Source organism: Antedon bifida, chromosome 3, assembly GCF_963402885.1.
Source record: "Antedon bifida chromosome 3, ecAntBifi1.1, whole genome shotgun sequence".
Lineage (NCBI taxonomy): Eukaryota > Metazoa > Echinodermata > Crinoidea > Comatulida > Antedonidae > Antedon > Antedon bifida.
In genome coordinates, this window is record NC_136228.1 from 22,327,907 (window position 1) to 22,343,908 (window position 16,002).

The 16,002-nt window shown below is 34.7% G+C and overlaps 2 pseudogenes; both read left to right on the forward strand.

Annotated features, from left to right (window-relative positions):
* Positions 1-1,540: 1,540 nt before the first annotated feature.
* On the forward strand, positions 1,541-1,909 carry LOC144838270 (BTB/POZ domain-containing protein KCTD6 pseudogene; annotated as a pseudogene).
* A 787-nt stretch (positions 1,910-2,696) lies between these two features.
* On the forward strand, positions 2,697-3,508 carry LOC144838271 (BTB/POZ domain-containing protein KCTD6 pseudogene; annotated as a pseudogene).
* Positions 3,509-16,002: the final 12,494 nt, after the last annotated feature.

Below are 16,002 nucleotides of genomic sequence, written 5' to 3' on the forward strand. Positions count from 1 at the left end.
CTCCATTTCTTGTGCCGAATATTGAATGCCATTTCCCCTAAAGTTTCTTGTTTGTTAAATCGTATGTATTCTTTTTAAAGAGATAAGCTAGTCCGCAACAATGGGCTGTTAACAGGTGGATATTCGCATAATATTGTAGGAGCAAATTCGAGAAAGTTAAAATATTGTTGTTCCAATTCCTAACCTGATATGTTGCAAATGCCATTACCAGGCTTTAAAAAAACAATTATTATTATTATTATTATTACAATATTACTAAATTAATTGTGTATGTATTTTGCTGCTTTTTTCATTTGAAAATGCAATGGTAGTTGTCAAACAGTAATTCAATCAAGATTGACTGTTAAAGCCAATAGTCTCAATGTATTTTGTAGTATAGACACACAGAAAATATAAAGGTACGAAGAATCGCAGATTGAGGCTCCGCTTATGGTGGTTTAGTGAATCCTGTGTAGGGTATTTCAGGTTTCTAACTTTAACCCCCGAGACATCGCTTTGCTGAAAATCACATTCAAGCTTGCAATAATGTTTAGCCATTTGTGTTTAAGTTAATCATTGTGTTAAATAAATAAGATAGAATGGTACGCTGTTATTGTCTTTTGAGGCTGTAACAACAATTTTTCGATCATGTTAAAATATGTGAATGAAAGTATACTTAACAATATCTAAAAAGCTAAATAATAAGTATACAATTATATTTTAAAACAAACAAGCACAATACAGACACGAAAAGTACCTAACTCTACCTTCTCATGCTATTATTTATATTTATATTACATAATGATTTATAAGCTAGAAATATGGACCGCACAATATCACAATATCATGAATGCTAGGAATTAACTGAACATTTGAGATGGAAACCAGAAACGACGACCGGGACAAAAGATTATAGTCAAATTAAAGTTATTATGAGGTAGAAAAGGCTGGCAACATTGGAACGGGTGGGGATACCGTAATAACCCAGAATTATAAGGAGATTTTATACGAAGGTGAAGAACGAAAACATTATTTTATAGAGTATAAGTTGGATTGTTCTCCGGAATAAGAGGAGAAATATTGTATACAGGATCTATCTGTTGTTTCGAAGAAAGAATAAATTCTTCGCTGGTGTTCTTTATGGCGGGACTAGAAGGGTGAATTATATTTGATAATCGACTTAGCTTTTGTATATTATTGTAATAGTTTTCAAATTGAGGAAGTCGATATTTCTGAAATAATAAACGCAAACGTTAAAGATATGATATTCTGCAAGATAAACTATGAACGGCATGTCACCTCCTCCATTCCTAGGTCTGGCTAAAAAGATATGAAGGCCTTCTGGTAAAAGGAACTTAACAAACAAATCTATCTAAAACAAGCCCTTTTCTTTGCGGCGCCCCTGGATCCTGATATGGAGCTGCTCTCGATGATATCGTTTGTTTGTTTTTCAAACCATAATTCCTAGCCATAATAAACACAACACGTACGTGTTATATAATGGTTTGAGCCATAAAATCTAACATAATTTTGCAGTTTTTGAATAATAATAATTTGAAACATGGATTCACATGTAGACGACGTGTTGGAGCTGAATGTTGGTGGTTGTTTTTACACCACAAGTCGATCAACCTTAACTCGTTATCCAGATTCTATGCTGGGTGCAATGTTCAGTGGTCGTCTTCCTTCTAGAGTCGATCAGTATAACCGCTACATTATTGACGGAGATGGGCCTACATTCAGACACATTTTGAATTTTCTGCGAAGATCAAAACTAATTCTTCCTGACGGATTTAATGAGTGGAATATTCTACAGGCAGAGGCGGATTTTTACCAAATTCCAGGGCTGATTCAATTAATTGAAAAAACAAGGACGGGCAAATTTGAAATCATAGAGGTAGAATTTAAGGGTTCGTGTAGCCGGAGATAGTTTATAATGGTTATCGCAAGCACGCTGAGTATGGATTGACACTTCCCGAACACTTTTCATTAAATCGTTTGCAACTTTTTAAGGAAATAACTCAACTAGGGTTTAAACTTATAACAACATCCTCTAACAGCCGTTGTGTTAGGTGGACATTTGCAAGAGAATGTCTTCTATAGTAAATCACTGATTAACTGTTAACTATTATTATAACAAGAACATAAACGGAAAGTCAATGTTCAATTCATGATATACCTAACTTTAACATTAGGGTTGAGCTAATGTATACATGCATCATAAACATTCATTGACAATTCTCAATTAAGCCCGTGGGCTTTAAACATTTATGTAAACATTTATTTGCAAAAATAAGCATACAGCACATTTGAAAAAAAGATCGATTTTAAAACGTTATTCTTTGTCCAATCTTTATATGTTGTTGATACAGAAAACCTATCGGAGCAGAAATCGAAAGGCCTACCCTTTCTATCTCTTACAAAAGTGTTTGATCATTAGATAAATAATATTTTTAAAATCAGTCCTTTTAAGTGTCTGTTCACAAGGGACTGTATCAACATTATGTCCGTTCTTTTTCTTAATCATAGTTCAAAGTCTGATTCATGTTTTCATCTTCAAAATCCATCTCTACACATGCGTATAGGCTAACGCATCCGATTCGCCTAGTGGAAAATCGGCTTTATAGTGATTGAAGGAAATTGTCGAATCTAACCATAATAATATAACCATTGTCCTTTTAGTTTATATTCTGATTTTTAAGTTGTAGTTTGCAAACATGGATTCAAAGGTTGATGAAGTTTTGGAGCTAAACGTTGGTGGTTGTTTCTACACCACAAGTCGATCAACCTTAACTCGTTATCCACATTCTATGCTGGGTGTAATGTTCAGTGGTCGTCTTCCTACTAAAATTGATCAGTGTAACCGCTACATTATTGACGGAGATGGGCCTACATTCCGACACATTTTGAATTTCCTGCGAAGATCAAAGCTAATTCTTCCTAACGGATTTAAAGAGTGGGATATTTTATCAGCTGAAGCAGATTTCTACCAAATAGAAGACCTTATCCAATTAGTTAAAAATAAAAAGGAAGGAAAATGCTTGGATTTTATAGAGGTACACAAATATTCAAATGGGGACTGGGTTATATCTACCAGTGTGGAAAATATATTCAATAAATTACCATATATACAACAGGAAATGAAAAAACAACACAAACCTAGGCTGCATAGGCTTACACAGTTTAGTTTTGCAACACAAACCTAGGCTGCGTAGGCTTACACAGTTTAGTTTTGCAACACAAACCTAGGCTGCGTAGGCTTACACAGTTTAGTTTTGCAACACAAACCTAGGCTGCGTAGGCTTACACAGTTTAGTTTTGCAACACAAACCTAGGCTGCGTAGGCTTACACAGTTTAGTTTTGCAACACAAATCACAATAGATCCGGAAATTTTGTTTAAGGAAATAACTCAACTAGGATTTACATTTGCATGCACTTCAGGTTCAACTTTCCATTGTTGGACATTTACTAGAGAATGCGAAAATTGAGATGTACAGTATTACGGTACCGTACCTGGCTAAGTTTTAAAACTTAGTATAGTCTTTTCTTCTGTTTTTGACTTCTGATCAATTTGAGATCAGATTTTTGGAGATAAACCATGACTGGCAAAATCACCTCCTCCATTCCTAGGTCTGACTACACAAATATGAAGGCCTTCTGGTAAAAGGAACGTACATCTATCTAAAACTAGCAAAGCCCGTTTCTTTGCTGCGCACCTGGATCCTGATATGGAGCTGCCCTCGATGAGTTAGCTTGTTTGACCATAACCATAATTCCTAGCCATAAATAAACACTACATGTACGCGGTATACTGGTTTGAGCCATCAAATCTAACCGGGACATAATTTTGCAGTTACTTCTAGCTTTGTTGTTGTGGCGGATAATTTGAAACATGGATTCGCATGTAGACGAGGTGTTGGAGCTAAATGTGGGTGGAATGTTCAGTGGTCGTCCTCCTTCTAAAGTTTATCAGTGTAATCGCTACATTACTGACGGGGATGGGCCCACATTCAGACACATTTTGAATTTCTTGCGAAGATCAAAACTTGTTCTTTTTAAAGGATTTAAGGAGTTTGATATTTTATCTATGGAAGCAGATTTCTACCAACTAGAAGACCTTATCCAATTAGTTGAAAATAAAAAGACAGGAAAATACTTGGATTTGGTACGCCAAATATATTCAACCTCGTGGGCTATATCTACCACCAGTGTCGCAAACATATTCAATAAATTACCATCTCTACCAACGCAATTTACGAGAACCGATTTTATTCCAAAAATAATAATAATAATAATAATAATAGTTCATTCTTATATAGCGCATATAAGCAAGCTCTCAATGCGCTGAACATTATTACCCCAGTCATTTCCTGATCAAACACCTATGGAAACATACTCCCATATATGCAGCTAGTAATCAGCGCAAAGTTGTGTCTTGATCTAAACGGGTACCCATTTATACACCTGGGTGGAGAGAGGCAAACGTAAGTAAAGTATCTTGCCTAAGGATACAAGCAATTCGGCGAGAGTTGGATTCGAACCTCGGTCTAACGATCAGTAGTCGAACGTCCAACACACATCGCCACACGCCCTTACCATAAGTGCCCCAAAAGATGAAATGACTTTGTTTAAGGAAATAACCCAACTAGGATTTAGGCCTACATTTGCAACAGACTCGAAATTCTCTTGTTGGACATATACAAGAGACTGTGACAATTAAGATGTACAATATTATTACAGTACCGGCTAAGTTTTAGAACTTAGTAACTCATTTATAGTGTTTGTGTTGTTGATTTCGGATCCATTTGAGAACAGATTTTCGGAAAAAGAAATCTGTAAAATGAACATTATTATACTTACGATTATCCTTCCATGAAATAACGAGGAGCGAGGTTTGGAAGGGCATGGAACTAGTCTTCTTTTGAAAAAAATCATTTCGTTTTTCCTTTAAGACATGGAACCGACACAGCAGTTCTCAAAAATATTTTTAGAGTTTAACTATAATTTTTTTGACAGTTGTATTTAGTGTAGCTTAGTAGGTACAGTATTTTAGGTAATTTTCCCCAAATATGCTGGGTGCAATGTTCAGTGGTCGTCTTCCTTCTAGAGTTGATCAGTATAACCGCTACATTATTGACGGAGATGGGCCTACATTTCGACACATCTTGAATTTCCTGCGACGACCAAAACTTACTCTTCCTGAAGGATTTAAGGAGTGGGATATTTTATTCAGTGAAGCGGATTTCTTTCAAATTCCAGGACTGCTTCCACTTATAAGAAATGCGAAAGAACACATTCATAAGGAAAACATAAGTAAATGTTTAGACTTTATACAGGTAGACAAGACAACATCCACATTGTGTGTATCTAGCAATCTGCCAAACATATTCTGTAAACTACCATCACTAAAACTGGGAATTTCAAAACTCGAGGATTATCAACGGCCCGAGAAAAATCTAGTGACAGTTTACCATCCGTACGCACCTGATCATCTGACACTGTTAAAAGAAATAATTCAACTAGGATTTACATTGGAAACTGCTTGCTTAGGTTCGAAGGATAGATGGACATTTACCAAAGAGACCACTGCGCCCACTATATAATGTGTAAATAACGTGTAGGCCTAACTAATTGTTCAAATTTCTTTAGTAACGCAGTTGTCAAGATTTGTTTAGTTTGTAACGTTTGCATCATTTTGTTTTAATCATTTTATGGCATCCTTAAAGTTGATCAATGTATCGTTTTAATGTTGTGGCTCCATTTCTTATGCCTAATATTGATTGCCATTTTCCCTAAGGCTTTTTGTGTGTTAAATCGTTTGCAATTTCTTTTAAAGAGACAATCAATAATAAGCGTGATGAATTTCATCTGTTGATGAATAAGGAATCCGTTAATGTTGGTATAATTACTGAGAGCTGGTTTTCTACCACCCACCATCAAGACCAACTGGACATACCTGGTTATGCCCTATTCTCCAAATGTCGTGAAGACCGACGTGGGGGTGGAGTAGCAATCTACACCAAAGATGGCCTCAATGCTCAAGAACTTAAGGTTGCAGCCCCCCCTGAGTTGGAGATTCTTTGGATCAGACTAAGAGGCACCAGACTACCTAGAGGACTATCGCAAATTGTAGTGTGTGGTATATATATAGTCACAGATTCACCACATCAACAGTTATTGAAAGAACATCTAATCAACACAATTGATGAAATTCGCACACGGTCCCCAGATACCGGATTTTGCATAGCTGGTGATTTCAATCGTATGGTGATTGGTGACATTCTTAAAGGCAACGATTTTCGTCAAATTGTTAAATTTAACACGCGTAATAATGCTGTTCTTGATCTAATCATTACAAATATGGATGACACGTTTTATACAGCACCATCTGCATTAGCGCCTATTGGTATGAGCGATCATGTGTGTGTACTATGGAAACCAAAGATCAGACCGCGGCTCAACTCTACAAAGAACATAGTGGTTCGTCCATTTTATGAATCAAGAAAATGTGAGTTTGGAAGATGGTTATTAACACAGGATTGGCTTGAGGTGATGAATAGCACTTCTACTCAAGACAAAATGGACGCTCTTTATAACATTTTGAACAGTGCAATAGATAAGTATTTTCCGACAAAAAAAGTAAAAATACACTGTGCTGATAGACCCTGGGTAACTAATTGCATTAGAGACCTAATAGCTAAGAGGCAGGCCGCTTTTGCTAGGGGGGACACCACACTTTTTAAGAAGTTACGAAATAAAGTAAAACGAGAAATTGAAGTTGCCAAAACTAAGTATTTTTCAACTAGAATAAGACACCTACGGCACAATGACCCACGAAAATGGCACTCGCAAATTAAAGATTTAACATCATCTAAAATGGGTCGAGATCTAAATATTAATGTTACAGACATATCCGCCTCTGATCACATAGGTATCGCCAATGCAATTAATTCCCAGTTTGCTAGCATTAATAATGACCCCCACTAGACTATTGTATTTTACCGGCATATTTGCCATGTAACAGCCCTGTACCGCAAGTTAAAGAATGGGAGGTTTATAATAAGTTAAGAAAAACCAACCCACATAAATCAGTAGGACCTGATAAAATACCACCCTTAATTCTTAAAGAGTTTGCCCTTGAGTTAAGTGAACCCCTTACTAATATTTTAAATTGCTCATTTAGGGAAGGAAGTCTCCCCACCCAATGGAAATCAGCTGTGACTGTTCCTATCCCCAAGGTACATCCACCAAAAATTGATAAGTTAAGACCTATCTCGTTAACATCTGCCTTTGCAAAAGTAGCAGAGCAATTTGTTTGTGAATGGGTGGTATCTGATATCCAGAATAAATTAGATGTAAGACAGTATGGCAATGTCAAAGGGGCATCAACTAGCCACTACTTAGTACGTCTAGTTCATGATATGTGTGCTGCAGCTGAGGAAGCTCATAACATAAGGACGGTTGTCCTTACGGACTTCACTAAGGCCTTTGATCGTATTGAACACAACACCTTAATCAATAAAATCATCGACATTGGAGTCCGTGGGTCAATCGTCCCTTGGATTTGCAGCTTCCTCAGCTGCAGAGAACAATGTGTAAAATATAACAACTCCCTATCAAGTGCTATCACGTTAAACTTGGTCCCATTGCATTTCAAATCATGATCAATGATGCTGTTAAGGGTGCTAAAACGAATGCTTTAAAATATGTTGATGACCTATCTGTTTATGAAAATCGTAAGATAACACAACCAGGTCACTTGCAGCATGATCTTAATGAGTTTCATGATTGGTGTAAAAGGAATGTTATGGACCTGAACCCTGCCAAATGCCAGGCACTACAAATATGTTTTAGTAAAAGGAATATTCCTGAAAATAAAATTTATATCGGGGGTAACGAACTAGCATTTGTCACCCATGCTAAAATACTTGGAGTCACGTTACAAAATAACCTAAAATGGGATAAGCATATTGGGGATATTGTCCTCAAGGCTAATAGGAAGCTTTTCATTTTAAGAAGTCTAAAGAAATTTGGCTTCAACCCTGATGAACTATGCTCTGTCTACTGTGGGTACATTAGACCCCTCCTTGAATATGCCGATGTCGTATGGCACCCTGGCTTAACCAAATCACTTAGCAACTCTATAGAATCTGTCCAACGCAGAGCATGCCGTACCATATTGGGAAGGGATTTTAGTTCGTATGACAAAGCTCTAAAGGTCTGTAACATCTCATCCCTCACGGATAGGAGAATAGCTCACAGTCTCAGATTTGCCAAGGGAATATCTGAGACTGTTCATTCTGCTGATCTTTTACCGGTGACACGGTTTGAAAGTCATGGGAGGTTGCTCCGTAATAGTAATAACATTTCACAATTACCATCTAGAACCGCCCGTTTCAGTAACAGTCCAATCCCTTATTTTATCCGCCTGCTTAACGCCTGATCTTCACTCATTTTTGTATCATTTATTTTTGTGTATGTTTCAAATTTTGTATATTTTATTGGTCTATGTACATGCATGTAAAAGTTACCCACAATCTGGCCTTTGGCCACTAGTGGTAACTTGTGGCATGGTGGCGTTTTTTGATGTTTTATATGAAATAAAGAATAATAATAATAATACTCAATAAGTCAGTCCGCAAAAATGGGCTGTTAACAGGTGGATATTCGCATAATTGTGTAGGAGCAAAGTTAAAATATTGTTCAAAGTCGAGTCCTAATCTAAAAGAACAATTATTATCATTATTACAATCTTACTAAATTAACTGTGTATAGCCTATTGCTGCTTTTTTTATTTGAAAATTCAATGGTAGTTTTTTTAAAACAGTAATTCAATAAATTAACTGTTAAAGCCTATAGTCTCAATGTATTTTGTAGTATACAAATTAGACACATAGAAAGTATAAAGATACGGAGAATCGCAGACTCCGCTTATGGTGGTTTAGTGGATATCTGTGTAGGCTATTTCTAACTTCAACCACCGAGACATCGTTTTGCTGAAAATCACATTCAGGCTTGCAATAATATTTAGCCACTTGTGTAAGTTAATCATTGTGTTAAATAAATAAGAGAATGGTACGCTGTTATTGTCTGTTGACATGGGGCAACAACACATGACGTGTTTAGCACAAATTTAGACATTTTTCGATAATGTTGAAATAATATGTGAATTAAAAGTATACTGAACACTATCTAAAAAGCTAAATAATAAGTATACAATTATATTTATCAAACAAGCAATACAGAGAGGAAAAGTACCTAACTCTACCTTCTCAGATTATTATTTACCACATCTGTTGGTGTATAAATATTACATAATGAATTATAAGCTAGAAATATGGACCGCACAATATCGTGAATGCCAGGAATTAACTGAACATTAGAGATGGGAACGAGAAATGACCGGGACAGAAAATGATAGTCAAAATGAAGTTATTATGAGGTGGAAAAGGCTGGCAAAATTGTAACGGGTGGGGATACCGTAATAACCCAGAATTGTAAGGAGATTGTATACGTGCCATGTGAACTGATGGTGAAGAACGAAACCATTATATTATAGAGTATAGTTGGATTGTTCTCCGTAATAAAAGGAGAAATATTGTATACAGTATCTATCTGTTGTTTCGAAGAAAGAATAAATTCTTCGCTGGTGTTCTTTATGGCGGGACTAGAAGGGTGAATTATATTTGATAATCAACTTTCATAGCTTTTGTATATTATTGTAATAATTTTTATTCAAATTGAGGAAGTCGATATTGCTAAAATAAACGCAAACGTTAAAGATATGATATTCTGCAAAATAAACCATGACCTCCTCCATTCCTAGGGTGGCTAAAAAGATATGAAGGCCTTCTGGTAAAAGGACCTTAACAAACAAATCTATCTAAAAATACCAAATCCCGTTTCTTTGCTGCGCCCCTGGATCCTGATATGGAGCTGCTCTCAATAATATCGTTTGTTTGTTTTTCATACCATAATTCCTATCCATAAATAAATGGTTTGAGCCGTAAAATCTAACCGGGACATCATTTTGTAGTTACTTCTAGCTTTTTTGGCGGATAATTTGAAACATGGAACCGGATTCGCATATAGACGACGTGTTGGAGCTGAATGTTGGTGGATGTTTTTACACTACAAGTCGATCAACACTAACTCGTTATCCAAATTCTATGCTTGGTGCTATGTTCAGTGGTCGTCTTCCTTCTACAGTCGATCAGTGTAATCGCTACATTATTAATGGAGATGGGCCTCCCTACATTCCGACACGTTTTGAATTTCCTACGAAGATCAAAACTTGTTCTTCTTGAAGGATTTAAAGATGGTTTGTCCCCAAAAAACATGAAAAATGAAGATTAATTAAATAAGACTTTGAATATGTTATTTTGTAGTTTTAATAAAGTTAATCACTTCCATAGAAAAAAAAACGAAAAAAATAATGTTTTCACTTGTAAAATGACAAAATAAATTGTTAAATTCAACCAAAAATCCATTGGCTGGCAGCCAATTTGACAATTTTTTGCTTTAAATTACATTTTTTCAGGTAAATACATTTTTTCCAATTTTTGTTAAAAGTGGATAACTATTATGTTACATTAAAATGGAATATTCAACAAAAAAATGTTTAAAGAATTATTTTTTCAGGGGGACAATACATCTTTAAAGATTGGGATATTTTATCATCTGAAGCAGATTTTTACCAAATTCCAGAGCTGATTCAACTCATTGAAAAAACAAAGACGGGAAAATGCTTTGACTTCATAGAGGTAGAATTTGTGGGCTTGTGTATAAGTGGTCGTCCTAAAACTCAGGATAATCAACAAATATTTGTACCACCTGGAGCAGCCGGCTGTTGGTGGTTGTTTGCCTCACCTAACCTAATCGACAAGATGCCATGTGTAAAATCTGGATTGATGTCTAAGAAGCTAGAAAGTTATGAGCCGGAGATGGTTTATAACGGTTATCGCAAGCACGCCGAGTATGGATTGACACTTCCCGAACACTTTTCATTAAATCGTTTGCAACTTTTTAAGGAGATAACTCAACTAGGGTTTAAACTTATAACAACATCCTTTGCAAGTCGCCATGCTAGGTGGACATTTGCAAGAGAATGTCTTCTATAGTAAATCACTGAGTAACTGTTAACTATTTTTATAACAAGAACATAAACGGAAAGTCAATGTTCAATTCATGATATCCCTAACTTTAACATTAGGGTTGAGCTAATGTTTGTATACATGCATCATAAACATTATTGACGAAGATGTCACAAAAATATTCATATATTACTCAGGGGCGGACCCAGGGGTGTTGCCCTAGTGGCCCGGGCAACACCCTTAATTTCATAGTAAATGTTGTTTCTGCCACTAAAGTAAAGAGTCCCATTTCATCATATACAATATCCATCCGGACCCGGAACTTGATAAGTCATAAAGTAGTTACAGAGTTGCAGGGCATTTTATCATTGTTGTTGTTGTTTTGATGTTAGCTTAATCGTTAAAATTGGTAAAAGAAGGGATGCTGACGCCAACGAATTTAACGAGCTTCACAACCTAAATATTTCTTTATTTTAAATGGAACGCTACAACAATCCTTTGAAAATAAGGTCAGAGGTCAGATACAGCATTTCCGGTCATTTTTGGACAAAACGTTCTATAAGAAGGAATACAAACATATATATTCTAAACTATTTAGAAACAAAAAATAAACTCTCTACAACTAGCTGTTGGCGGTTTATGGGTACCCTGTATTTTTATACTTAATTTTCATATTTCAGCTAATTTGCATATGTTCCCAAAGTGTGATGTTTGTTCAATTTAAAAAATAAAAGCTTTGTTCGCAATTTGTTTAACTTTAAATTCTAGATTGCCTAGACTATACCTGATATATAGAAAAATACTGTAAATAGCGGCCATTTTGGTTTTATGGATATTAAACTAATTTCTTCAACTACATTTTTCCTCCATTTTTGATATGTTGTTGTGATAGGTCTTCAGAGATATTTACCACAAAAATAAATTATGTTCTAATTTTGTCTAGGTATACCCATTATGTTTGCTACATATAGGGTTGCATTGGGTCTATAGGGTTTACATTGATAACAACATCCTTTCCAGTCAACAAGGACAAACCAGCTAAACACAGTCAACCTGGTGTATACTGCATCCCATGTGAATGTGGAAAGGTATACATTGGGGAAACTGGACGCGACCTTCAAACCAGCCTCAAAGAACATCAAGGCCATGCCAGAAGAGGAGAGCAAGACAAATCATCAATAGTTATGCATTCTCACAAGCAACAACACCGAGTTAATTGGGAAGATGCTGAACTAATTGCTACCGTTCCTTCTTGGCATTCCAGACGAACCAGGGAAGCTATTGAAATCTACAAACACAACACTGTTCATCAAGATATTGGATTTGTTATTAGTCAAATTAGACACCTTTGAGACAATGCAATTGTTTTTAGCTTGTCTCACCCTGCTTTTCACACCTATCTGAAACAATGCTCTTCTATAGCAAGTTTCCATTCACTATTGTTCTTGAGAAACAATGCTCTGCTATAGCTAGTTTCAATCCCTCCCACTGTGTGAACTTGCCATTGTTTCTGGCTTTCACACCAGTCCCACCCTTCCCACTTATATTCCAAGTTTCCTGGACTTTCTGCATTCTCACTCCTGAGGACGATCAAAGCATATTGATCGAAACGTCGAGAAACTCAACAGTTCTTTTCAGAACTAATACACGTGGTGTACCGCAAACTTTATATCAACATTCTTGAAGAGAGTATATAGCCTACACACACTTTAGTCAATCAGTAGCCAACATACACTTCAGTCAAGCAGTATAGCCTACACACACTTCAGTCAAGCAGTATACTAACTAATATGTCTCAGCAAACAGCTAAGTGTGAAGTGCAAGAACATACATTGTGGATGACTCCGTGGTGGATGGACGATGTTGAAGGTAATTCATAAATGTATATTTTTTGTTTTAGCAACGTAATTTTATTTTTTCACTAGTTTTGTTGTTTTTGTTTTATCAAGAAAAAATAATGTTACCATAGTTTTGCAAGGGCATGATTCGATATATATTTTGTAATATATCTTTTACCGGGTTATGCAACGCATAATGACAATGATTGTGGTTTGTAAACTTTTTTTTTTTAATTTGTTTTTAGTACAACGAACATCAGTTCAGAATGTTCCACAATGGAAAGATAACGTTAAAGGTAAATACAATACTAACGTTATATATCTATATTATAAGTGAGAGAGTGTGTACGTCTGTCTGTTTGTTTGTCTCTCACTTATAATATAGATATATAGATAGATATGATTCATATTGAAAAACTTGATGCTCATTGGGATAAATAAATGTTTAAAGAGAACACGAGTTAGATGTGTACCCTGAACACATCCAGTATTAAATCCTTCTCCGAGAAGCCTTGTATATGTTTTAATTGGTTGCAAACTAGCACCAGCACCACGTATTATTAGTTGTATAATAAAACCAGTTTTTTTTTTTTTTATAATTTCAGTAACAAGAATACCAATACTGCAGTAAGTGTTTTTTTTTATTCTCTTGACATTACATTTTTGTTTATTTATTCGATTCATATAGATATATATATAATTTATTCATATAGTACATTGGTAAGAGTTCCTTCGGAAGAGCACCCGTTCAACCCGAAAGGAGAGGAAACCGTGGACAAAGGTAATTTATATATAGATGCATTGCTGTTGGCGAACGATACTATTTAACGCTGCTCATAATATGATTGTTATAATATATATTATATATATTTGATTTCATATAGAATCAACGCAGCAACAATCGTTACATTCAACGGGTCGTTCTAAACGCCGTCAACGAACTAGAGGCATGTTTTCATGGTAGGTTCACAAACTATTATTCTTGTTCATGCAGGAAAATGCTCCCAAAACCCGAAAATTATTATTCTTTATTTACGTCATGTTTTCTTTCACAGGCAAAGCACACTTCTACCTTTTAAGGAAACTTACGCTTTTGATTCCGAAGACGTCGACAACAAAAACGTAGACTACCTTGTAGCGTCTTCGTGCTCTGCTGTACATAACAGTGACACAGCTAAGGTAGCAGATATATTAAAATGGAATGGCTTCACGTATATTCGAATGAAGCCAACAAAAGACAAACAAACAATAATGAGGTATGTTGAAAGATGCAAACGCGTTATTGTGTTCCAAAATCTATTTTTCGACGATTACGTCAATGACGTATTTAATATCTGCAGCGAAAATTTAGGAATGGTGGAGACAACTCTACCATTCAAAAATAACATTTTTGATATAGCGGTTTTTTCTAGTGGCACTGTCATTCGCGTATTGAAAAGAACATAGTTTCATTGTCAATAATTTGTCTTTTGTTGGTTTAATTGAATAATACCTTTCATCATTAGTTGTACAAGTATGAATTTTTAACTAATGAAAAGGCATAGTTATAAACGCTTTGGGGTACAAAGCAGAAATGGTTAGTTATCTAAAGCAGGAAAAATATACATATGTATAATATATTTGTTTTTTTTTTCTCTTTCGTGGGGGCAACCCACTTTTATTTCATTCTTCATATTACACATTGTAGTTATATATAGAAATTGTATAAAATGTCATTAAAATAAAGTTTTAAATATATATATATATAAATAAAAAATTAAAATAATAATGAAACAATTAAAAATTAATACATGTAATTTTAAGAAATACAAGTTAATAATTTTCTTTTTACGTTACCCCATTTCTTTTTTGCCTTGTTTATGTTACAAGCATATTGATTCTCTATAAGATTTTTTAGCTCAAATCGGAACAAGTTCCAGACGACTTTTGATCTCATTTTTGAATGGTTTTCTAATGATTGAATAAAATTTGTTTTATAAATACAAAAAGTAAACAATGATAATAATTCATTGACATTTTCACTTTTTGTTCCAATAACAATGTCTAGCCAATCATGTACGGTTTCTTCAAGTGTATAGCATTTTATAATCATGTTGTTAAATGTTGTCCATACTTTTTGGATACTTTTACATTTCAGAAGCATGTGCTTGTCTGTCTCAATTTCGTTTTGGCAGTGTTCGCACATTTCTTCAGGAGATATTTTCCATATCTTCATTCGTTGTTTACATGCCAGAATCCGATGTAGCAGTTTAAAATTAGATTGTGCTACTTTTGTTACATGTTTCATGCTATAGACTTTTTTTAACCATATTTTATTCCACTTAAAGTTCACATTTCTAAATTCCGTTTCCCATTTCGATTGACAAAATGGAGTAATAGATATATTGTTTATAATGTGTTTATAATAAAAAGAATTTTTATACTGTTTACAATATATTGTTTGTATTTCTTGTTTGTCTCTCTCTTTTTCATTGTTTATAAATATTTTCTTCCAATTTGAGGGAATTGCATTTACAATCTTAAAATATTCAATTATTCCATTTTGTTGCTCTGAAAGGGTAGGTATCAATTCTGTCGGAGTCATTAATCTGTGATTAACTATTATATCTTTTATTGTTTTATACCCTGCTTGTATCCAACTTTTAAAATATAATGTTTTTCCACTGCATTTTATAAAAGTGTTTTCCCACAAATGTTGTTTTTCAACTTCGTTTACATTTTGCGGGTATGTATTACTTATATTGTTAAAATACACTAACACTTTTAACATTTCTTTATAAAATTCAGGCATACATTTCAGTTCTACATGACTTTCAAAATTGGGCTCACTAATATTGACAGTATAATTAAATGGATACATATAATGTTTTGGTAAATATTTCCATTTACCTGGGTCAGGGCTTAACAATCTCTTAACCCAACTGGGAATACATATTTAGGCACATTTATGACACTAGCATTATATACAAGTTTGGAAATTGCAAATGTTTTTATAATAATTATTTTTCCAAAAAAAGAGAGGTTTCTTTTTTGCCATAATTGCAATATCTGATCAAGTTTAGTGATTTTTTCATTCCAGTTCTTTTCTTCG